The sequence below is a fragment of the Cololabis saira genome, chromosome 1, assembly GCF_033807715.1.
Source record: "Cololabis saira isolate AMF1-May2022 chromosome 1, fColSai1.1, whole genome shotgun sequence".
In the NCBI taxonomy this organism is placed as follows: Eukaryota; Metazoa; Chordata; class Actinopteri; order Beloniformes; family Belonidae; genus Cololabis; species Cololabis saira.
The window spans coordinates 30,281,973-30,296,538 of NC_084587.1; the positions used below are offsets into that span (position 1 = coordinate 30,281,973).

Here is a 14,566-nt window from a genome sequence, read left to right on the forward strand (position 1 = left end):
CTGTATGCTGGCAATTGTTGATCAGCACCGAAAACACTGCCCACAAGATTTAAGCACCTTATACTGTATAAGATTTAAGCACCTTATACTGTATACTGTACTGACTATGTTTAGTCAACTCTTGAAAAGTTGGATTGCACGGAGGCAAAGTACCCGTGTGTGTCGTTCTCATCTACTGGACAAGAAGGGGACAGGTCTCAAGTCCATCAAAAGAAGAACAGATGTGTTCTTAAAAAACCAGGAGACATATTTGACATGAGTGTGTATTTAAGTATAAGTGGGCTGTAACTTCAGTGAAAGCCATTTCTTTTTACGTTAAACATGATCACACTCTATAACAACAGTACTGACTGCACAACACTGAACTAAAAATACTTAACTGTTGATTTCAGCCATGTTAACATTTTCATATATGCTTAAATAAATGAATAATACAACAATAAAAAAAAAACATACCTATGCCAAAGGGAAACAAAGACAATCTTCTCTTCCCTAACAGGTTCATACATAAGTTCTTAAATATACATTTATTCTCTTTAGATATGATGCTTATGCTAAAGTATTTGTCTGAGCATGTTCTCGTACTTAATAAAATGAGCTAGGCGTAAACTGAGAGATGATGAGACTTCTTCAGGTCATTGATCGACGGCCGTGCAGAGGTGAATGACACACAGAAGAAGAAAACGGTTGACTTGGATGAAGGATGGCAGGTCACACACAGTATTCCTTCAATGGTTCATCGTTTCTGAAGTTTCAACAATTTGGCAATATATCAATTTCCTCGTAGATCAACCAATAATAGGAGAAATGGTGAATGTAGCTAAAAGTTACCTCAGTAGAGGCAGGATTTAAAAACGTGTGTACAGAGAGTAACCACAAGAAATAGGCCAGCAGAGTTGCTGATTAGATAACGGACATGGGCCATCTTGGAGCGCTTATGTTTTGCTTTCATCCAAATAAAAGCACAGATGTATCTGTTTTCATTTAAGCTGACAATGCAATGTCTTTCATATAGTCTTGCATCTTTGAACACTGGCAATGTTTCCAACATCTTGAAACAAAACAAAATCAACAGCCAAGTTGTGCATCTTCCTTCACAATATTTTAACTTTCTGTTAATGCAAATGGACGTAGCTATAGAGGTGGCTCACTCCAGTAAGATAAGATAAACGTCCACAAATGTGAGATTCCTTTTTTCTTGTTGAATGGGTGGAATCAGACTCTCTTTGATTTTGATCAAAGAACAGAAGTTGATAGCAACGAAGGCTGAAGGTGGATGAAGGTGGAAGTAAAGCTGAGGGAACAGGGGTCAGCTATTCTCTGGAAACTCTGATGATGAACTCCAGATGTTACTGTGGCCACTACGCTGTTTTTGGAAATAAGTGGACGTATGTGGCTTCAATAAGTATGACTCTTCCAGCATTTCAAGCAAGAAGTCATTTCAGTGGTGATGGACACAATGGACCAATTCATAAAGGAAGTGCTCCACGACCCAGGTGGGACTTGAACCCACAATCCCCAGCTCCGGAGGCTGATGCCTTATCCATTAGGCCACTGGGCCACATGAGGCCTCACCTCCGACTGTACATTATATCCATAGAGCCGAAGGATTATATGGTCGATGAATTACATTAGCACTTATTATAAGTGCAGGACCAGAATAATGTATATCAGCTAAAGTAGCACAGACAGTATCTCACAGTACTTAAAAGCACTGTCAATGGAGCAGCTCATTTGCATATGATCTATTGTTTTCCTTTAAAGGCAGCGAGGTCTCTGTTACTCTTAGCATCTTTACTTTCATTGTGGCCAGCAAAACTGTCCAGTGGAATCCGACCGTCTTTGCTCTGGGCAGTCAGTGGTGTTCATAAATGTAGGGAATGCATGCTTGATCATTTACCACCATAATGTAAAGTATAAATAAAGTATGACTGGACTGTATGCATCTGACATAACTCACTGGTTAAGATACTTCACATACATTTGAACTAAAGAGACTGCAACTGAAAATAAACTCTGCTCAGTCTAATAATATTCCAGGTGTGGCTAAAGGCTTGTGTAACTCTGCGCGTATGTGTGCGCGTGGTGGGGGTGGGGGTAATAACTGTCCACTGCAGCATAAAATTCACTTAATCTCCATCAAGTGGTTTACTTGCTGTCCTCAAGGCAGCTATATTAAAACATCTCTGTACTCACTGAACCGAGGACACTGGCCTTGCAGAGCCTCAAGCAGTGGCTTAGTAAACAATAAAACTCGCAAACCAATTTTTCACAATTATGGAAATACTAAGTAAGGAGATGTCATGAACACAAGCTAAGATGCAGAGCATATATCACATCTAAAACACAATGCAGGGGAATGAAAGCAATATACTGAGGAAGTTTTATATGTCTACTAAATAATGTCACTTTATATAAAGTCTTTTGTTCAGTCATTATTTCAAGAAGTCTCTTTTACGATTCTGCTCCCCTGACAACACTTGGAATGTATATGGTAGGAGTAAATTAACAAACCCGACTGTTGCAAACTGAATAGAACAAAATATAGCCAGGTTTTTGGAGGGTTTCACACAGTGAGATCCTGCACTGTGCAACAATACCTGCTTGCTTGGAGAGGACATCAAACCCACTTTTCAAATGTTTATGCTTTGAATCCTCTTTTATTGTTTTATGTTCCTTCTCTGGGATATTGCCTCTTAACTTTTTCAATTTCCCTTTATTGCTTAGTACAACACCCTGTAACTTAGTTTTTGAAAAGCTGCTATATGTAGGTTTATTTTACTCCTGTACGTACCTCAAGCCAAATGCTTGTAAACAACTGGAAAGCACACCTCCTTTTCATATTAATATATTACTTTAAATATGCAATAATTCACATACATGTGCATGTATTTTTTAGTATTGTCTTACTCCTACGGAGGCAGCTGTTGAACTGCTGCCGTGCAATGGCCGTTAATATTTGATCACTCAGATTTGATAAAAGATAAATGTGTGCAAGTTTGCCAGCCTGTCAAACTTCAAATTATGTGTGATCCAGGTATGACTAGGGACAGACACAGCAGTTGAACTGGATACTTTTCATCAATATTATCTACTATCACAAATGAACTGAAAGTCGTATTTTAGTGGCTACAGAGGTGGGCTTGGGTCGGGAGGACCCAGGTTCAAGCCCCACAATGGCATCCAAAATGAGGTTCCTTGTGCTCTTAACCCTAACTGATCCCTTGTGTGTTTGTTCTCTCAGATGTAAGTCACTGTGGATAAAAGTGTCTGCTTAGTAGTAGAATCTACAGTGATTTTAGCTGCCGATGCTGGAGGAGGAGGATGCTATGGTGAGCTTCTTGGGTGAATGATTTCACTAAACACCACCCACTCAACTTATATAGAATTTGTTTGCATTGTTAAAACAGGCCATTAAAATTATAGTAATAAATGCAGTCCAACTTGTTATTTTCTCAACCAAAAACACAATTGCGCTTGGTCATCCGCTCTATGTTGCCATTTCCAGTGTTGAAGTCTTGATTCCTTTTTTTGGAGCTTTTCTGTTGCCCTGTTCCTGCTAATGTCTACAGTTTCTTCGAGCAGCGAGCAAGTGGAACGTTTGCCCTTTTGGAAGTGCAGGATGTCTATAAATCGGCAGAATTCACGACAGCCCCAGATAACAAACTGGGCAGGTGACTTCAGCATGAAACCACACTGGTGGAGTGAATAAACAGCTGCACGCACATTTACGTTCCTTCACTCACAAAAGTTAATAGCCCTCTTCGAGACTGACAGGAGTGAAACCCCAGTGGTGGGGTATTGTTATGCTTTGGTCAGTTACAAAACACTCAGCACGCTAACCGAGATCAAATGAGAAGTATAAATCAGTCGTGCACACACCAGTTCTTTCAAATCAAGGAACAAAAAACAGACTATAAAGACTCAAATTCGTTAGAGTGACAAATACCAATAGACAAATGCTTGGCATACATCTCCTTTGTCTTTCTGTTTAACTGTAAACTTTATTAATGATTTTAATAAATAAAAAAAAACAGAATTCCAAACCTTTCCAAAGCTGAAACTTAAATGCCATAACCTTGTTTACTATATTTACAACAAGACCACAGCATAGTTGAGAGTGTCTTTGAATGCAATGATGGAAAAGACAGCCAAGTGTTCTTTCTGTCTTTCAAAGGCCCTTTTTTTGGAATGTTATTTCTCCTCTTCTTCCCTCCATTGCTCCCCTGGGTTCCTCTCTCTCCCTCGGAGATTGGTTCTACAGCTGAGGGCTGTGTGTGTTTTCACTGCGGTTTAGATTTATCTTGGGAGTAGTGGTTAGACTGGAAGCGAAGGAGGACGTGGGAGGGGGGTGTTTAGAGTGTGCAAAGGTTCAGCAGGAAATACGAAGGGCGAGTGAAAGACAAAGGAATTTGTAAAGTTAGACTAACTGAAAAAGTGGCAAGTGGAAACTGAAAGATGATTTTTTTTCACATGCTATGCATGGTTTGTATACTAATGCAGGCATTAAATGCTGCCTATTGGACTTCTTATGCTCATGTTTTTTTGGATTATTTATTTATTTTTTAAGGAGAAGCTTCATGTGACCACCTTCTTGAAGAACTAAATCCAGCTTGGCTGCTTCTTTTCGTTCAATAAAGCTGATGTTGAAGTCAATATCCAAAAAAGTTTAAAACCAAGGAATTTGTTAAAATGGTAAAGCCCCAGGTGGGATGAGTTATATTTAAGTTACGACATATGTTTGTCATAAATTCTGTGTCAAATTTTGGCAAGCCATATATATATATATATATATATATATATATATATATATATATATATATATATATATATATATATATATATATATATATATATATATATATGTTTTTTTTTCTGAATAACATACATTTCCCTCGACTGCAGTTTGTTCACAGTGTTGCTTCATCTCTCTGCTAGGCACACACACCTGTAGGTTTCCTAGACCCTCCAGAAAAACGCGGGCTAAAATCATTGATTATGCGATTAAATGTGCAGGTTTTTTATGTGCTTTTATGCGGTGAAATTGCGGAATATGCTGGAAGTTGCGGATTTGGCGCTGAGCTCTTCCCTCTTAAATTCAGCGGGCTGTCTTGTCTGATCTGAGGTCGTAGGCGAAAAAAAAAGGAGAGCGCAGGTGGAGAGGAGAGGGGCGGTCGCAGCCCGGGGGCCGGCCGTCTCACTCCCTCCAGCCCGCGGCTCAGTGCTCGGGTGATTTGCCGGGCGTGCCGGCGCGGCGAGGGGACGAGCCAGAGCTCCGTCACCCCACGCGTCCGCCGCCAAGATCCCCCAAGTGGATGGGAGCGTGCGTCCGCCTCCGCCGGCCTTCGCGGGCGCAGTGGTACGCGGTCAGCGCGGATCCTGAGTCCACCGGCAGCCGCGCCCTCCGCGCAAGCGGGGGGCTCGACGGAGACGGCACTCTCTTTTTCCTCTCACCCCCGCGGGTGAGAGCGGCTGTTTGGGGGGTGGCCGTTTCTGCGAGGGGTGCGGAGGTCCCCGGGCGGGTCCCGCACGTCGCGACCGGGCGTCCCGACATGTCACTCACAACACTTCCCCCTTTTTCCAAACTTTATGCGAAAATGTGCGGCGATGATGCGGTGAAATCAAGCGAGCCCCGCATAATTTGCATATTCAGCGCGGACATATGCGATCATCGCGGGAAATATGCGCCCTTTCAGGAATAAATGTATCCCCGCGTAATCTGCGCCATTTGGCTGATTATGCAATGAATTATGCGATCGCGTAATCGCGTTTTTCTGGAGGGCCTAGTTTCCATGACAATTGCTTCTGAGGCCTCATTTTCCTCATACTGCAGTATACTTCGATAGAAATCGGCCAAACAAACAGGCCAGGAAAGCGGCTGGAACACAGCCACCGTAGTTCAGCTACCGCAAGTTAGCTATTATAGCTTAGCTGGCTTATTTTATCCTAACCTATGATGCTAACTAATTTGACTTTAAATTCATTTAATTTCTGATAAGATTAAATTAATTTCAAATGTTGCTACTGCTTACCTTTGCCACAGGTGATTGGCCTGGTCACAGTTGCGTAGGTCATAGCGATCCTACCAGCGTAGCCCAACGAGCCGAGAGACGGTGGGTCCCACTGGACCTCTACCAGTTCATGTTTCAGCTCACGTAGCCTACTAATCATTTTTGATGTAGTTGGTAGTGGTCTGGTTAGTGAACTTGGCTGGAGGACTCACATGCTGCCAGAGGTAGAAGCTGATAAGCTGGAGGCGTCCAGCTGTTTTCCTCTGGATAGCACTGGCCAGAAGTCTGTAAACAGCTGTGTCAGGCTGCTTTGCTAAACTTCACCTCTGAACCAGGTCAACCCTAAACTGCTCGCAGTGGTTTCTCACAGTTAACCGTCCAACAAGACGTATTATCTTTTAAAAAAGAAATAAAAAAAGAAACAACTTTGCTCTATTACGTCTGCATTCACAACTCAGAATTCAAGTCAAGACAGTGAAAAGTCTTAAGTTGCTAAAGTGATAACAGTTAGCAATTGCCAGCCATCAGTCAAAAGACTATACTCCCCTAATTATGCATACATTTGTAAATTTGATGATGTGATACATAAACATTGACTACACAGTCAGTTTTCATGAATATAAACTCTAGCTATAGAGATCATTTTTGAATCTTGCTGTTAAAATAGTTATTTCTGCTGCAGATGTAGACATTTTAACCTGGGAGTCTAGGGAGATTTTAGAGTCAGCCCCTGCGGGTCATTCAAGGATCAGCCAATTTTCCTACAAAAAAAAAACAGGCTGTAGCCCCTTGGTTAGGGACAGCCTCAATTATAAGTCATTTGTTAAAATGTCTCAGGTTATTAGCAGACCACACTTCAGATAAGAATGCAATGAACAGGAAAACAGCTAAGACAGCTTAGGTCAACACCATAGCATCAGTTTAAAAAAAAAACAAACAAGAAAAATAATTATATGAACTTTAACTCTCCACATGGCAGCACTATCTTACACTTTGTAAACTGATGTTACCCCTATTGTTATGGTCGATATGTTCTAGCCAGTAATGGTGCATTCACTGAAAACCAGAAATGATTTTTATTCAACTTCATATTTATTAATCAAAACTTTATCCACAGAGCATTTTTTCTTCATTTTTTTGTTATTATTATAACATATTGTTTGTTTTGGGAAAGATCTGATTCAAAAACAATAATAGGTTATCTTATTAATTTGTCATATTGATTTTGTGGTTACAGTAAAGTTTAAGAGAATGTTGTAGGGTTGGGGATTTAACTAACTTTTTCTGAACTACGTCTGGTCCTCTTGGAGGTGTGCTCTATAAACAAGAAGCAGTCAAAGAAGGATTGGGAAAGAAACTGTATTCAGCGTTAAAAATTATATTCTTCTCTTCACTTTCTATCATTTTATTTCACTTGTTGGTTGCCAAAACACAAGTAATATAGAACCAACCTTTCTATTCTCCAATCACAAGGAAGTATTAAACATCAGAGGATGAAAATTTAATGTGCAAGATGGTGGAAAGAGAATATTTGGCAGCTCTAAAAAAGTTGGAATTGGAATATGAGGGGAATATATTTATTTGTAATGCATTTGTAAGTATGTGCTTCATGCATTTTTATTTGAATCAAAAAGCAAAACAATAAATAGAGAAATGAAAGAGGCTTGTGAGGTGTGGATCAATGCTCTTGAATAACAGCTGAAAATCAAGAAAATCCATCTGCAGTAAACGGGAGACACTAACAAGTCCATCTACATTAAAGTGTGCGTGAGTGCCCAAATACTCATGTCAATTGTTAACGTACGCTGTGTCCCGAAATTTTACATCCGTAGAAGGTTTCAGAGGGAACGGTGCTTTACATTCATCACTTACAGATGCCATGAAGATGCCATGAAGACAGAGGCAAAGTAGAATGATATGAGATGAAAATAATTATATGAAGGTGAGATGAAAGGAAGTAAGTTGAATATTACAATCAAAAGTTAAAGTTTGAATGATGAAGCTGAGGGAGAAGTGAGTCAATGCAAGAGGAGGGGGTAGATGGGACACATGAAAGAAAGCAAGTATATATCAAGCAAGTGAAAGAGGTTGAGGAAAAAATAGATTCAAATTTTCTTCCGAAAATGATTGCGTATGGGGGATATAGGAATACTTCAGATTGAAACGGGCTGAACATGACCTCAAAGAAAACATCATAAACCCAAGTTCCAATCAAACAGACACCGTGACTGGAAGATGAAAAGAACTAATAATATAAGGGAGTGGGGGTGGCAGAGATGACAAAAGAAAGGAAGGACGAGGATCAAATTGGATTTTAAGTGTGAGGAAGATTTTGTATAAAGAGTATAAAAGGTATGAGGGGAGAAATGTATGGGGTCTAGAAAGAAAGACAGAGGAAAACACACCAATGTCTCTGGATGTGAAGGCCGGTGACATTTCTGAATAGAAATCACGAGATTCATGATAAATGTGATCAATGTTCAAGTAAATATAGACTCCAAAGCGTCATTTATTGCAAAGATTTAAAGGATTTAAATAAAATAAAGATAAATAGAAAGATATATATTGATTAATCTTTTTTTATATCTTTTTTTTATCACTTCCATATTGCCAGTGCAAGTGTTAAAAAGCCTGTTTAAAAGTGATGCCTTTCATATTATCTTATTTTTTTGTTTATTTGTTTTCTGTGTGTGGATGCCGCTTTAACCAAGTAGTTTTCCAAATATTGAAGATTTACTGATGTTGTTTTTGTGTCAAATTAAGTAAGCTGCATAAATAATAGTGTTATTTTTCTGTTTCTGTTTTTTTGTACACAATGTTGTTACAATGTTGTTGTGTGTGAAAACACTGGATATACTTTGCTGGACATCTTGTTTTCCAACTTTACCGCATTGTCAAAATTTGAATTCATCCAACTTGGTTTTCTTTCTTTTTAACGGATACAACATCAGCCAGAGCCCCATGTTCCGTCACCTGAGCACAAATGAACGCAGCATGTGGGATCAGTGGTGCCACCGGGGGGGGCCAGGGGGGGCCATGGCCCCCCCTACAAATTTGCTGGCCACCCCACTGGAAAGAATAAAAAAAACAAAAAAACACTTGCTGGCCAAATAGATTCTATCGTCAGTTATGGGTTTCATCCCAAATCATTTGGGTCAAATGCATATCAGAAAAAAAAAAAAAATGTATGTAATGATGTAATGATGGCTTTTAGTTTTGGTGTCCACCCCAAGAATTTAAGTGGCCTCATCTGGCCACCCCTATGAAACAGTTTTGGAGGCACCCCTGTGTGGGATGCACTCACAAACACATATGGACACCTCAAAAGTAGTCACTATTTCAGGCCAAATGTGTTAAGTCTAGCAACTTTGAACATCTTATGTATCTAAGAGTCGGTTTTCCCATCTATATCTGTGCTGGTCTGCCCCCTCCTTTTGTTTTCTGTGCATGTTTGCAGCTTGTTGCAGCTTGCAAACTTGTTGCAGCAAGTTTGCAAGCTGCCCTGCAGTTCCACCCTCTGACCATCCCACTGCTGGCCTCCACCTGTCTAGATGTCTGTTGGATGCCTGCTGACGTCCTGACCTGCAGTCCCACCCTCTGACCAGCTCAGTGTCTGCTGTCTACATTTGTTATACCATGTTTTAGACATGTCCCTGCATCAACACCTGATTCTAATTGATGGTCTTCATTAGCTTGTCATCAAGGTCTGCTCAGCTCTGTTGATGACTGTGGCAGGGTGGAGGAGCAGCAGCCACTCAGGTGATGGGTCACAGGTGTGTCCCATCAACCTCTCCACCCTGCCTGCCTTTATAAGGCGTGGCTGCACAGCAGCAAGGGGGCTGTGAAGGAGCTGAAGCACGTGTGTCCTGTGTGTTGGGTGGAATAAAAAGTGGTTGTGCACTGAAACTCTGTGTCCTGTCGGTCGGGCCCCCGTAGCACTCGCCCTGCTACAATGACACAGCTTCTTGTACCACGGTTTGCTGAAGTAGAGTAGCATCTAAAACATGCAGGACAGGGGGCCCCGAGGACCAGGGTTGGGAAACACTGGTTTATACAGTCGTCTCTGTAATGCACCAACTTAGCATGTATCAGTAATATCAACATAGAACTGTTAGTTATCCTGCTCACTGAGTGATAGTTCATACTAATATAGTTTGTCATTTGTACCTTTGACAATATATCTGTTCCTCGCCCTCGGCAGGAGGGTCACCCCTTTTGAGCCAGGTCCTGCTCAAGGTTTTTCCCTCTTAAAGGGGAGTTTTTCCTTGCTACGTTTGGCTTAAAGGAGCTTGAGGCAGGATTTATGAAAAAAAATTCGTATAAGTTTTAAGTTTTCTAGTAATAATGTCAGATGAAGCGTTCCAAACCAAAAAGAATGAGCCCTCTAGCGTATCTCTCCGTTGCCTTGAACAGGCTGTGTGCTGCAAAATGCGCTGCAATTCCGGGCCCGAATTTCCGGCGCTGTCCTGCGGATGTGACGTCAAATGACGCTGCATGCGCGTTCTCCCGTGCCGGCTTCCCTGTTGGCTGCAGGAACCCCGACGGTCGTCGTGGCGCTAATGAGTCTCATTTCTTATTGTTTCCTCAAGCTCCTTTAAGGTTTTTCTCGGAGTAGAGGAGTTTTTACCTGCCACTGTTTATGTTATGTTTATGTAATAATTACTCAGGAGTCGTGTTCTGGGTCTCTTTAAAAGGCCTAGAGACAACTTATGTTGTAATAGATGCTATATAAATACAATTTAATTGAATTATATTGTTTCATGCAAGACCTCACAAGATGACAGCTGCTGTGTTGATTCTCCTCATACACATAAAAACAAGCACACACATTCACACAGTGTTGTAGTATAGTAGTGTTGCAGTATATGACGGTAAACAAATAAACAATAATATATATTGGTTACCAATCATTCCAGAATGAGCAGGTGATGCACCATGATTATATATCCAAAGAAATGTATTGAGAAGTAATTGCTGTCCTTAGATATGTTTTAACTAGAAATCTTGCTCTCAGCACGCCTAAAACAGCTTAAAACAAGCGCAAAGCCTTTTGTACAATAATTTATGTGCAAGTCTTTTAACGTCAGACTAAAATGCATGAAATACTGTTAAATAAAAGTAAATCATGAAAGTAAAAGTAAACTAGATTATTTTGTGCCAAGGTTTCGGGACTACTGCAACGTCATGAGTATTTGATCTTTTCTATCTATCTTGATTAGTTTCGGTTACCTCAGCCTTCTGTCTCTTTAAGTCTTACCCAACTTGTTCTCATGCTGAGGATTTATTTTATTTTATTGTCTCAACTGACAATTCATAAATGTGGACTTTATTTTATCTTTTTTTTTAGTCTAAACACAGCAACGATCCATGATTTATCTGTATGAAGAAACATAAATCAGCTGTTGCTCTGTTCTCTGGTAGCTTCGCACTGAGATGTGGAAAAGCATAGACACACATTTTAAGCTCAACAAGTACATATTGGCAAAAAAAAATGAGACCCAGGCACAGATGGCAGACAGTTTAGACTCAAAAGTCCGATGTTTATTACATTGACAGAGGTCAAGTCTGAAAATGAAAATCCAACAATGAAGGGGTATCTGGAGGCAAAGTCTGAGAGAAACTGTCACCAACGTCCAAAAGTCTTTCAAGAAGTAACATATTATTTTTACTCTTGCTGTCTGCATTTTAAAGCCAACTTCTTTTGTTTTAGGATATTTTTGACACTAGTGGCCTCTATTCAAAGTATGTGGATAGGAAATGGCTATAGAGAGAGGGGGGAAAGACACGCAGGAAAGAGCGACAGGCTGGGATTCAAACCTGTGCTGCCTGCCGGAGGGCAATGGCCTCTGTAAAGGGTGCCTGCTATCCAGGGCCCCGTGTCTGTAAGTGCAAACTCATTTTCTTTGTCTCTCTTGCGTTATCGGACATTATTACTGTCGCTCTATTTGCCTTGTTTTTCTGTTGCCCGTGTGTTGATGTGTTAAATACTTACTCAACTCTGACCACTCAAAATTTGCTCCTTTAATATTTACCTGAAAATGACAAAATTTGGAGTACAGTGTCAAGGTATTTCTAGTAATTGTCACAAATGTATTATTGATCACATTTAACAGAAAAAAAAGTTTGCAGTTGGCGTTAAGAGGGTTTTGTGCTGGAGCTACCGGCATTAATGTCATGTTTGAGATACAGATTTTCCTCCATTTCCAGAACAAAATTAAACAAACCTCCTGAAAAACATTAAACACATTTTGTATCAGTCAGAAGTCAGGGGACTAAAGTGGAACATCATTCACAAAAGATAAACACAAACTGTTTCAAAAACAGTATTGCATGACAGAAAAACACTTCCTACAAGACTCCCAGATGTCAGGACAGATAAGATTGGATTACCAAACTCAGATGCCCAAATTAATTTTCATTGGACAGATGGCGCAAGATCCAATGGATACCATAGCATAAATGAGTTTTCACATCTACAGTAAAAGTCGCCTCTTTATTTCAATACAAAGATCATCCATGTAGACCTTGCAGAGGCAGATCATTTTTTTAATTATTGTGGGAGGTTAAAGACAACCGGAATGGCAGGTGTGTGAGTTCATAGAGTACCTGTACCGGCAGAAGCAAACAGGAAACAGTGTTGTAAGTGGAAAAATAGTAGCAAAGGGGTCATTGATAAACTGTACAAAGAAATGAAACGCTTTGGTTAGAAAGTGCATTCATGGCAGCAAATCATATTTATTCAGGGGCTTGGTTGCTAACTGGAGCCCCGATAAAAACCTCAAATGATCATTTAAAAGAACAGAGCAAGATCAAACGGCTGTATCTCGATGCGCCGACATGCCACTAAAAATCCATGTAAAGACTGTAAATATGGTTAATTTATCATCTTTCACTCTCTGTAAATAAAAGGCATGTATCTTCCTACTCATTCTTCTTCCTACATGTCTTACTGCTTAACGTGATAGAAAGTGTACAGAGACATGAAGAAAAAAGGGAAATACACAGTTTTCTTTGCTGTGTTTATCATTTTTGTGGCTGTCACATGTGCTGCTCCTGTGTAATTATCGTTTCGCTTGAACTGAGAGGTAGTTCTCAGCTTTAAACTAATTTACTTCTTTCAGTCAAGTCAATTTATGTGAGACACACTGCTAAAACAAACACGACACTCTTCTAAATTACCTTCATGTTACACACGAACAGATACATACCCACTGTCAGCTCCCCAGGACTCCCTGGCCATCTGTTTCATTTTCTGTTACTGTGAGTTTTCACATTTGGGACCAGGAGGCATCACACGGTGCTGGAATTGATACAATTCGATGATTTAAAAAGGGGGGGGTGCTATTAAAGAGGAGAGAGGAGACAAAGAGAAGCTGGGAAGCCGTAAAACGATGAGGTGGTGAAGAGAAACAGCTAGTTTTATAAACAGACAAAAAGGTTCTAGGCAGATTGAAAATAAATACTTTGGACACGCGCCGGTGCTTGGATGAACATGTATCCCTTCCTGTAATTTATTATGGTAATATTTAAAATGAATCTGCATTCACAGTGATTTTATAACAGCACACAGTAGCTGCAAAAGAAAAAAAAAAGAAATTAATGAGTTTGGATAAGCATGTATGGGTTTCCAAGACTTCAAGTTATCTAAACTTTTCATTCATGATTTCCCCTAGCTGTTTTGGCTTTTTCAGATTTTTTTTTCCTTTTCATTTTTTTTTAACAAGTTAATAAGAATAGACTGCAAGATAAACATATATAACACATTTTAAGTGGTTATTCTGTTGAATAGTGCACACCCAGTTGGTAATAACCAATATAAGCTATCGTTTACTCCGAAACAATTCCTCGAGGAAATACATGTTTTTATAGTTGTACAGGTTTACTAAGAAAATGGAAATTATTTCATTTTGTTTCAGGGTTATATTTTAGTCTTAAGAATGAAACTTGAAGTAAAGTGACACCTGCAGCCTTACCATGCAACAATCTGAACCTGCAGCTGAAAAATAACAAACATATACGAACTCTGATGGATTCACTTGAAACATGTGAAAGAAAACCCACCAAAGAACAATTATTACATTATTAGTGTGATAATAATTTACAGAGTTTAAAAGCATATTTTGTGCCAAACAGATGAGCTCTTTTAAGAATGTTTAATACTTGCTTTGAGGATTGAAGATCAGTGGGTTATTTCACAAGCAGTCCCCTCCAGATAACTCAAGGCTATAAAAGAAAACAAGGGATTCAAGTTCCCCTCTCTCAGCGAACCTTTGCTGATTTATGTTATGTGTTCTTGCCTTTCACAATGTTTGTGCATGTCCTCCCATTTTGTTTCAAACCCATCAGGGTTGATTTGCTCATGCAGAAGTGGCTGAAGTTCTATCAGATTTTGAATTCATAAATGCTCAAATTTGTGTACGAATAAATAGAAACCACTCTCCTGCTCGGCAGAAGCAGAAACATCAAACTTCATGTGTTCATTTTGTTGTTTATTGTATTCATTCATAATAATATAATAATCACTTATTTCAGTGTGATAGTTGTGATATCATATT

General features: G+C 39.7%; 1 protein-coding gene and 1 non-coding gene across 2 annotated transcripts in view; both read right to left on the reverse strand.

Annotated features, from left to right (window-relative positions):
• Nucleotides 1-14,566, reverse strand: part of LOC133442628 (parvalbumin-7-like) — a 470,342-nt gene that overhangs the window by 290,396 nt on the left and 165,380 nt on the right. The gene's annotated exons all lie outside the window — the stretch shown is intronic.
• On the reverse strand, nucleotides 1,489-1,561 carry trnar-ccg (transfer RNA arginine (anticodon CCG)). The gene has a single exon. It is a non-coding gene; the product is annotated as a tRNA-Arg (tRNA).